The following is an 11,405-nucleotide window of genomic DNA, read 5'->3' as shown; positions in this document are numbered from 1 at the left end:
CACTTTCCATACTCATTCCGTCATTGGCCATGTAATCTGTGCTGCGGAAACAGAAATATCAGCTAGTTTCATACGCACCAATGAGCAGTTTCTAGATGGTCATTAAGCTCACTTGTAAGAATCTGTATATTGTTGCTCCTATAGATTGCTTTTTAATGTATGCTCATACAGATCACTTTTGGTAATGTACTTTTGACACACAGGAGTAGGAATGACAAAGTTTTTGAAGTTTTGTGTGAGAAATTGCTTGGTCTCATTTTGCTATGTAGAAGTCAAGACTGACCCTTCCTGGGAAGACAAACGCCTGAATTTTTATTTAAGGGAAAGGGTTTCATGCAACAAGGGAATTTAGACTATACAAAAGCACAGCAAAGTCCTGACATCCTATATTCATCAGGAGAAAAGGTAGGTGAGTTTAGGGAAATCTGAATTGATGGAGTCACTTTCATTTTTGCTTAGTAGTGGCTTTAATATTGGTTGCTTGGTTTTTTGGTTTGTTTGTGTTTTTTTTTTTTTTTAATTGTCATAGACATGTTTGGGAGCACATTTCATGCAGCAGAATAAGAAAATATTGCACACAAATACAGTGCAAAGACTCCACTGTCAGAACCACAACTGAAACACAGGCATAGAGTAAGTTCTTACCATTTGCTTCATAACCACAATCCTAGGACAACCAGGACATTGAGACCTTGTGACTTCGTGCTCCCAGTTTTCATGTCTGAGTTTGCCACATTGATCTTTGCAAGCATGGGAATAGCCACCAAAATCCTCATGGAGGGCTATTGTGCAAGGCATTTTCATCTAGTTCCTCTTGTGTTGTGGTTCCCAGATCAAGTAAACCAAGAAACATAGCTTCTGGGCCTGTGTCTTGGTCATTACCTTTAGTAGCTAGCAACATGTGTACTGTCTGCACCAGTGAAAAGAGCAAATGGAACTTGGGCATGCCAACAGAATGACAAAGACAAAATGCTAGTGAGGCTGGCTGGTGTCTTCAGGGTATGAGTGCCTTTATGTTTCATGGTTTATTTGAACATCTGAGAGGCTTTTATGAAAATAGGAACCTGCTTCAAAAATTGTTCACTGTAGTGGTTTACAGCAGGGGGTGGGAGGGGATTATGTAGTAGAATACAAATGAAAATTAATTCAACTTTGTTCAGTATCTATTGAAAAGGAAAGAGAAACTTACTTATCTACCTGTAGTCCTCTTTATTTTCGTTTTTTTCAAGACAAGTGGAACAACTGTCACATGATTCTGCCAATGATAATTCATATTGTATAGTCAAATGAGTAGCCACACCAGCTTCATAGAATCATAGAATAGTTAGGGTTGGAAAAGACCTTAAGAATATCTAGTTCCAACCCCCCCTGCCATGGGCAGGGATGCCTCACATTAGACCATGCCACCCAAGGCTCTGTCCGACCTGGTCTTGAACACCGCCTGGGATGGAGCATTCACAACTTCCCTGGGCAACCCATTCCAGTGCCTCACCACCCTTACAGTAAAGAATTTCTTCCCTATATCCAATCTAAACTTCCCCTGTTTAAATTTTAACCCCCTACCCCATGTCCTGTCACTACAATCTCTAATGAGTAGTCCATCCCTGGCATTCCTATAGGTTCCCTTCAGATGCTGGAAGGCTGCTATGAGGTCTCCACGCAGCTTCTCTTCTCCAGGCTGAACAGCCCCAACTTTCTCAGCCTGTCTTCATACAGGAGGTGCACCAGTCCCCTGATCATCCTCATGGCCCTCCTCTGGAGTTGTTCCAACAGTTCCGTGTCCTTTTTATGTTGAGGACACCAGAACTGCCCCACAATACCCCAAGGGAGGTCTCACAAGAGCAGAGTAGAGGGTCAGGATCACCTCCTTCGACCTGCTGGTCACGCTCCTTTTGATGCAGCCCAGGATGCGGTTGGCTTTGTGGGCTGTGAGCACACACTGAAGCTGGCTCATGTTCATTTTCTCATCGAAAAGTGGGATTGTGTGTGTAAGTGCTGCTTATCATGGTATGCTGTGGGAACTGAGTTTAAACTGGCATCATCCACTCAGACCATTAAAAAGAAGCTGTTTTTACGATGGAAAAATTCCTGTTGTGTATAAATGTAAAGAATTAACTCTATTGATTAACTAAAATTTTAGAACAGTCTAATTGGAACAGTGCCTGATAAGGAAACATGGATTGATTACAGTGTTTATTGGGATACAAATACAGTGAAAAAGAACTAAACACCAACCGTGAACTCAAGCTAAAAAGGAATTCATTTTGTGAATCAGAATCATTGCACAAAAAAATTCCATATGACAGCAGAAGTACTTAGCACAGAGAAAGGAAGGGAGGCCACAGGAGCTTGTGTTTTCTTCTCTTGATGTAACATTATTAATGTTGATGGCATTTCTCCAGCAAATGTTTCACGTAAATCATCTGTCATCACTTGTAACAGAATGGTGGCATAAAGGAGTATTACAGTTGCCCTGTGATCTACCTAAAGGTAATTGCTTGCATAGGTTTTTATAGTTGTCAACTGACAAGGAAAAAAATGATTAAAAACATGGATTTACGTTCTGATGTACACTTCTCAGATGGAGTTAAAACTTTCAAATCTTCTCCCTTTCCATTATCCTTATCCATTCCAGATCTCTGTAACGTCCTTTTTCTATTATTCTAATTTCTTCTATCTCTTCCCACATCTAGGGTTGTTTGACACATCTCTAACTCCATCCTTTCCATCTTAGTGCTCCACCTGTTATCAGTTTGTTGGTCCTGCCCCTTCCCTGTTCCTTCAAGATCTGTCCTGTTTTCTATGACTGCTGGGACTTTCTGCTCCCATCAGGACTCTCACAGTTGCGTATTTCCTTCAGTACTCTGATTTTTAATCCAGAGTTTCCAGACCAATAGCACTTACGTTTTGTTTCTTTGTTTTCAAGAAGGACACATTTCTAATGCTTTGATTTGAGATCAGGATGACCTACCTAGCCCATCCCTAGATTGACCCTTCAGGTCTCATCTGCTGTTGGTAGGTTCCTGTGCTTCTGTTTCTCCTAAGGGAGCCTTACTGGTGTACTACTGTACACAAAGATTAGTGACATATGGAGTGCAGAAAGCAAAACCTGTCAGGGCTAGTCTGCTCTCACAGAAGAACTTTAAGACAGAGTGACAGCAAAGGGCATCCACCAGTGGTGCAGCAGAGCCTACGAACAACTACAAGCCTGAGTAGCTCTTAAACTACTGGAAACGAGCAGTTTGCTTTTCCTTGGCACCTGCTGCACGACAGCAGTCCTGTCTGGTGGGCCAGAATCCATTCACCATGGTGTGCTGCTGCCAGCATGTGATGTGGGTCATAGCATTCCTAGCAGTTTTGTTTGCCAGTATCAGCATCAGGCCTGCTGGTCTTCTCATGTGCTTTCAATTCTTTTATTTTAACTCCTCCTCACTTCCTGTTTGTTGCCTGCTATTTTGCCGCTGTTGCTGCTGGTTTTCCATTCTTTCAAGTCCTCCCAGTCCAGCTGTCCCCCAGACTGCCATGGACCCACCATCTCCCATATTCCACCCCTTCTGCTGCTACAGGGGCATCACCCACAGTTATTTCCTCTGCAGGAAATAACTATCATTCCTGCTGTACTACACACCATGGTTATTGGAGGGCATGAGTTAAATAACTAAATTGTCTTGAGACTGAGCACCATGTAAGGGTTACAGCATGATCGTATTTGTTCTGGGCAATCAACTTTATGTAATGGGAAACTCCATCCAAAGCCAGATCTAGGAAAAAGCTGGGTGAGGCTGTCAAATGCATAATGTTACCCTTGTCTGGTGCAGCTTTAAGCCGAAACTTCGCACTTCCACAAAATGTTCCTCAAAAGAGCAAGTTTGGCCCAGAAGTATTGTGTCTGGATGGTAATCTATCTGAGAAATCACTTTTACTTTTCTGCTAATTGCAAACTCTCTCAGATTCTGAGATTCACATTCCTATTTCTGGAAACAAATCCATGACCCCTGATAATTTGTTGTAACGGTTAACAGGAAAATGGAACTGTCATTTATGTTTCAGCTTGACTTTGTGTACAGACTCAGGCAATTACATCTCCATCTTTTAGTTAATTTTATCTGCTACAGACTCAGTTAAATTTACTTGCAGATTTCAGTTATATCCGGAAAGTCTGCAGGATATGAACAATTGCTGGTTGTATATTAATCACTGAGATGTTTTATCCTGACTTCCTAAGGAAATAAAGCTTATATGAGCAATTAATACATTTGTGTGCATGCTCCTTTGTCTGTCCTTTTCCTGTCTAATTGACTAATCATCTCAGTCAATTTCAGATTGACTAATTTACTAAGAAAAGTCATTCTTTTAGAAATGAATTGTGTACTCCTTAAATGCTGTGTTGTCCCTCATAGTTTTGGGTTATTTTTCTTCCTTTCACTGAGGAAAAGGTTACAATATTAACCTTCTACCTGTTAGTCTTAAGAAAACCCACACATGAGAGCAACAAGTGCCCCAACCACAGAATAGGCTTCAGTTGGTGAACATAACTTATTAGGCACTGTTACAAGCCACAAATGCAGAAGGAACCAATATAAGCAGTTTTGTTGCTCACAGAACCTCTGTTTTTGTTCACCTGATTTTCTTAAAATCCTGAATGCTGGGTCACATGACATGCATGGGAATAAAGTTTGAAAATAGTTATGATAATGGCTATTTAAACACTTCTAGTAAATGTTTAAGTTTCAAATGCTTTCAGCTGTGTATCTGTAAAGAAAAACATTTCTTGCTTTATTAAAATTATCAGATTTACAGTCAGACTTTTTTCCATGAGGTCAGCACATTCTTGTGGCTGGAAAAGGTCCATATCTACTAGCTTTCCACCAAGAAATGCTATAAATGCCTGCTAAGCCATCAGGGGCACAGAAGAATGTGGGATATGACACCATCTGTCCCTTGTGCTGTTCAGAAGATGAGTCCTTTGAGAGTGAGGGTCTGCAGACGGAGCAGGTAAAAATTAAAAAGCTGAAAGTTAGGAGATGACAATGTGGCTATATTACCCTCCACCCACATTCATGCTTTTGTAGCCTCCTTTGTCCCTGGAGCAAATCCAAAGAAGTTGAAAACAGCAGCAGGGGAAGGAAATACTCTGAGAAATTTGCCAAAATAGTGTAATTATGATTGACTGAAGGAGCACAACTGCCACAGGAGAGGATGCAGACTTTGAGGGCTGGCATGGATCTTCAATGCTTCTAGGCATATACTGTCAGGTATGCGAGGATAACCCAGAAATCACCTTCTCCTTCATAAGCAGTAAGCCAGAGCAGTGCAGAGATTAGGGCACCTGAGAAAATGGAGTTCAGACCCAGAGGAGTTGCAGGAGAGGACAGATCCTTGTGACAGAGTGCAAATACCATAATTTCTTGTCAAAGCAAGGAAGATCTACTGGAATTTAGCATAAGGCACAGATCTACCTCTTTGCTGTGACAGTGGCAGGCAAAACTTGAGGGGAGAAAAAAAAGAACAACTGGCTTTCTTGAAATTTTATTAGTGGTTGTATGTGAGATGGTAATAACATAGTACCTGTGATGCGCTAAAGATATAATCAAGTGATCTTTTTCTGGAGAAGCTAATTTACATGGTAATTATCTTGCTCAGTACGTATACAGTTGATGAAAATACAGACTATTTGGGGAGCACATAAGCTCTTCTCCAACTGACTTTTTTTGTGTGATGTTTTTAACTTTTAAAAATATTTCACATGATCTAAACATTTATAGATATCAGATTTGCTTTACAATTAGAAATATGTTTGCTTAGTTTACAAATGAACTAATATGATTCCCTACTGTCTTGCATCAGTTTACTTTAAGGTTATTATTGTTTATCATTTTTGTTCTAAAATGCAAATGCATGGTCCCACATGTGGTGAGCCCTGTAATGTTAGTTACTACAGAAATAAAGAATAAAAGGTAGCCAGAGGCTAAATTGACACCTAATTTATTTTTCATTTCATTCTTTGGTGAAGTAACCTTACTGTATTTTTAGATGACTTCTAAAGGTTTGCAATCAGCAAATACCATAATGATGTAACAATTTACCTAGTGTTTGCATATATGCAAAAATCCTTAATGCAAGCATGTCCAAGGTTATTTGAAATTGCATTGCTAAAGCAGAACAGGCAGTAAGTGCCATTGCAGACCATTTTAAGAGGATTGATCTTGTTTCAACTTTTCCGATATGTCCACAATTCTCATGCATTTCAAGGCCAATTCTTTTCAAAAAAGAAATCTACGTCTTAAGTGTGCAATGTTCTTTTACGTTAGTGGACCTGGAGAGTTTGCCTGTTAGACATCCGCTTTGCATCAGTACTGTGCTTCAACAAAATATGGAGAGTTACATAATCACCTTGGTCTTAACTGGCATATCAGTTGGCATTTATTGCAATGAACAGTGTATTTCCAATGTAACAGGTGATAAGAATGCCACTTCAGAAACAGCTTTTCGACCATGAGCAGGACATCTTACTCACAAAAGAGTTAATTTTGGTGAAAAGGTTCCAACTGATTTTCTAGCTCTCATTTTCATGCCATGCTCTTTGCAGAGCTGTCTGGTCTTCTAGATTTGCATATATTTTGGCCATTAAATTTGTTGGTACCACAGAAGTTGGTACCACAGAATTAAGGGTTTTACCAGAAAAAAAGAGCTACTTCATGGGAGTCCACAAGTTGAATTTGCAACATATCGGCAAGTGTAAACTAATGTGGCAGGGAACGTATTTTTATTAAGAAAAAACATCCTTATTGTTACTTAACTGTCCAGAATCTGTAAGAAAAATAATAAACTTACTGCATTTTTCACCTCAATTCAGTTTGATAACAAAAAGTATTTTTTCCCTGTTAATGAGAAACCTTGTATTTCACTTAGTTATAATCTCAGCTCTTGCTTGCTCTTCATGTCTCTGTCCTTAAAGATTAATGTACAATACTTGAGAATGCAGCTGACTGAATTCTTCAGTGAAACAATTTTTTAGCTGCACAATACTCATACACTGTATAATAAGGCACTTGCAAGAGCCTAGGTGCTTCAACAGGACTTTTACTGAAATGCAAAACTCCAAGAGAGCAAGAGGTATAATAGGTAATAGCCTTGTGATTGTGGAACTCTTTTGGGAGATAAGCAGAACATTCAGGAGCCTCTTCTGCCTTATTTAGGTGTTGGGCCTAGATTTCTCCTTCTTCATCTTAATTTAGTCCCTGAGTGCTAGGTATGAGAGAAATGGCTATACAGATCTAGTCCAATGATTATTCTGTCTACCTAGGATTTTGGGTACTCAGCTTCACAGCTTTGTCGCAGAGAATTTAAATGAAATATACAATAACAAAAAGTCATAATCCATTTCTACTTTAGGAAAACCACTGTAGAGTTGATTTCCTGATGGTTGAAGCAGATTCCTGGAACAGGGATGAATGGCAGACCTGCAGACTGAATCTGAATCTTTGACATCTTAGGTAAATTCCTCTCACTGCCAGACTTCTGTCTGTTCATCCATAAAATTGAAGGGGTTTAGTGTAATTTAGTAAAGAAAAAGAACAATTAAGAAACCTTAAAAATTTCCTAGTCTAACCTGATACTATCTTTCATCAATAGGGGCCATATTTAATAAAAAATATTTATGACTGCACATGATTATAAACTCATTTCAGTTTGAATGTGTATTTATATACTGATATCATTAAGAATTACTTTTGTCAGCAGTCAAATCTGGTCTTCTATGATGTTGACAATGTTCTGTATATAGAAAGGGAGAATCTCAGAGAAAACTTGACAAACTTTGTATACCTTCCAAGACAGTGATAAATTTTTGAGAAAAATTCAGTGGCCCCTCGTTTTTTTTGCATAAAGTATACTCTTAAAACTATCAGGTAAAACACACAGTGTTGTAATTTTATAACAACATTTAGCTGGTAATTAACATAGTAACAGATAAGTATTTGGTAAAAATAGAAACGGGTCTTAATTCTTTTTTATCATGGATGTCAACGTTTCTTTGCTGTGATTACATCTGGGCTATTTTCCCATTTTTTGAGGCTAAACATAAATTCAGATTACAAATATTTGCTTCTAAAGAATATTTACTGAAAGAGGAAAAGCCTAAAATAGTATGTCTTAGCAGGTTGCTTCTTTCGTAAACAGGATTAACATAAATGGTGCTGCCAGATTATGATGATTAATGGTTCAAAACTCTATAGATCTGCATTATGTAATGCACCTCATATCCTTGAAATGAGGATGGTCATTTGTCATTGTTGTTTACAGCTCAAATTACAACAGGTAATTTACAAGAATAGATCGTAGTGTTTTATAATTGCCTTTTTTTTTTTTTTAACTTGTGGTCTTATATTTGAATAAATATTAGGTCTCAAAGCAATGCATTCATTTTCTGTGTAGTGACGTGCAGTGGCTGGATAATCAATTATACATTTGTTTAGCTAAAATGACCTCTATCGTATTTCTCATACAGTCGGTACCCTATAAGTAGTCCCACAGAATAAAACCACACTCTTCCCACCAAGAAGCATTAATTTTCTACTTTTGGTTCTTCATCCCTACTCAGCCATGTGGCTGACAGGGTTTGCAGCTTATCCTTGGGGCTGGAGCTCATTCTACCTGCCCAGGGGAATTATTTTCTGGTCTTCTGTTTGCATGCCCTAACATGCCCCTTATGTTAGCCATACCCCCAACAACAGGGAAGGTTGTTTTCTCATGGGCCCTCCGTGGCACCTCTCCTTACCCGTGCTGTATCCCCCTGTTTTAGACAATGCATAAAATCTCTGACTTGGCTCATACCCACTGTATGGCTCATCAGATGCTGCGAGGTTCATTAAAAGCCACATGATATTTCGTATTCAAAGAATTTCTCTGAAACTCTCTGTACTTTTTCACAGAATTACAAAAATGTATGTAACATGTGTCAGACAGAAAAACCTGATTCATGTTTTTGGGCTTTTTTTGTGTGTTTTTTTTTGTGGGTTGTTTTTTTTTTTTTTTTTTGGTGGGAACGCACTAAGAATCCAGTGTTTTGGCTTGTGATACATTCTAATGTGCCCTAATATTTTGAATGGGAAATTCCATTAGATCACTGACTTATGGTTCTGGAATTGCTCAGTGACCTCAAGTGCTGGAGGACAGATGTAGCTTGCCTTCTTTATTTACTGATACTGGCTCATAAATGTATCTTGTTAGCTTGGACAACAGAGACAAGCTCCCCTGTGGGCCACTTAGTTGAACTTGACTGAAGAATGTCTGCCCCTGGAAAGAAAAATATTTGATTTCCAACAGAGAACTGGACGTTTCTGTGCCAAATGGGACAGTGTTTGGAAAAAGCTGGAACAGAATGGAAAGAAGTTTAAATTATCATGCTAAGACTGAAAGTTATTACATAGATACCTAAAACCAAAATACACCTATGTGGGTATCTGTCTACTGTAAATGTTCCTCCTTTTCTATTTTCAATCAGTGTTAACTGCATAAAGCTAATGTATAATCATTCCTTGGAACTTCCTCTCAAAAATATAGGCACATTTTGTTAAATGTGTAACATAGGCAGCAAGTGATATGGCCATATCAAGCCGTTTAAAAGAAGACATGGGCAGGTCAGATCTATCTTCAAAGACTAGAGGGCCCTGCAAAATTCATAGTACCAGAGCTAGATGCCTTTGTATCTAGTGTCATATACAATTATAGTTTAGCCTGGAGGAGCTCTCTCTCTGTTGCCTGTCCCAGAGATATCAGAATTTCAGTATTAAGACTCAATATAGTATACAGATTTTTAGTTCGGAGCCAGTATATTTGAATCAAGGACAACTGCTGTCATCAGGTGAAGATTTTAGTTTTAATCAGCCCCCTTCAAACACATATCTGCTCCATATAGGTACGTGTTTATGTATCTGAATACATATGTATACATACACGTTATTTTGGCACTGGTACTCAGATCTTTCTCATAATACTGTTTTCCATTATCTGTCCTTGCATATCTCCTTTCAGTGGACACAATATATACTTATAGATTGAGAATTTGAAAGGAAAAGAATCCATATATTCTGTGAAGGCATCTGTGTGGTTTTATATAAGATTTTTATAAGACTGAAATTAAAAAGGGCAAAGAGAACATCATAAAGGTAAACTTGTAGAATTTAACAGAATGTTATAATAATGTTATGTTTTTCTTTTATCTTACAGATTTCATTAGGAAGTAGTAGTCACATTATAGAATCTTGTAAGATAATGTAAGAAATAAGAAGGACCAATACTCTCATAAATTCTGTAAGTTTTAAAGTCATTTCTGTACAATCCTCTCAAGCCTCCTCATCTCTGGTGGGTTCTAAGGGATTTTCTGTAGAGACTGTCCTCTTCAGTTTGTTCACAGGAAGGCTGAAGGCATGGATACAGCTGGATGATGCATGTGCCTCATTCAGTGAATTACTTACTAGTAGATATCATTTGCTGCCTTGCCAAGCAGCAACAAAATAGTAGCAGAGCAGACTCCCATATCAGGTAACACACATGCACCAGCTGTCCCTTTAACCCACTGCTCTCTTCCTTTCTCATAAACCCGTTCTTTTTTCATCCTTAGATATTAATGTTTTTCACTTATGAATAACTTTGTTTACAATGTCACATCTTAAGTACCCAGTGAATTATGGAAAATTTTGTGTCATGGAAATAAAATGCTCACTTCATACAGATAAAAGAAACACCGAAGTTTGCCCTTCCTGTTAGTATTTGTGTAACTTTAAGGGATGCCTTTGTGTCATGCACACAGGTGCCATGTGGTGCAGGATTTACCATGGAAACAACACTACAGAATGCAAGATCAGGCTTCAGAATAGCTTTATCTTAATCACCTTCAGTTCTTCCATATATTCCAAGTGTTCTTCTTTGCTCAACATGGAGTGAACATGAAACATAACAAATCTGTGGGCTGAAGGACAATATGCTTCACTTGCACAACTTTTCAGTCATTGCCAACCTGTTTTAGTAATAAATTCCTGTTGTTCCGAGGCCTTGGGTGATATGATTTAGCGTAAGGTGTCCCTGCCCATGGCAGGGGGGTTGGAACTAGATGATCTTAAGGTCCTTTCCAACCCTAACTATTCTATGATTCTATGATTATGTGTATAGAAAAGACAAGTCACAGACAAAGCATGTATATACATTTTCTACATATCCTCAGAAGATGTTGTAAGCAGACATCTGCCAGTGAGATGTACTCAGTACTGAAGGAGACTTCAGTACCTTAAGCAGTGGATAAGTGATGTTGTTCCCATAAAAGGTCTATCACTGGTCCTACACTGTTTTATGGAATAAAAGAGAATAGTTAGTTTGAGAGGGGACCTAAGATACCATGGAACCTG

General features: G+C 38.6%; 1 long non-coding RNA gene across 1 annotated transcript; it reads left to right on the top strand.

The window, feature by feature from the left end:
- Nucleotides 1-1,852: 1,852 nt before the first annotated feature.
- LOC134159089 (uncharacterized) lies at nt 1,853-11,046 on the top strand. The gene is made up of 3 exons (XR_009963039.1): nt 1,853-8,319; nt 9,232-10,169; nt 10,814-11,046. It is a non-coding gene; the product is annotated as an uncharacterized LOC134159089 (long non-coding RNA).
- Nucleotides 11,047-11,405: the final 359 nt, after the last annotated feature.

The sequence above is a fragment of the Pezoporus occidentalis genome, unplaced genomic scaffold, assembly GCF_034315485.1.
Source record: "Pezoporus occidentalis ecotype Australia unplaced genomic scaffold, CSIRO_AGI_Poc_V1 ctg14, whole genome shotgun sequence".
NCBI lineage: Eukaryota > Metazoa > Chordata > Aves > Psittaciformes > Psittacidae > Pezoporus > Pezoporus occidentalis.
The sequence above is the reverse complement of the archived record's forward strand: the minus strand, read 5'-3'. Positions and strand labels throughout refer to the sequence as shown.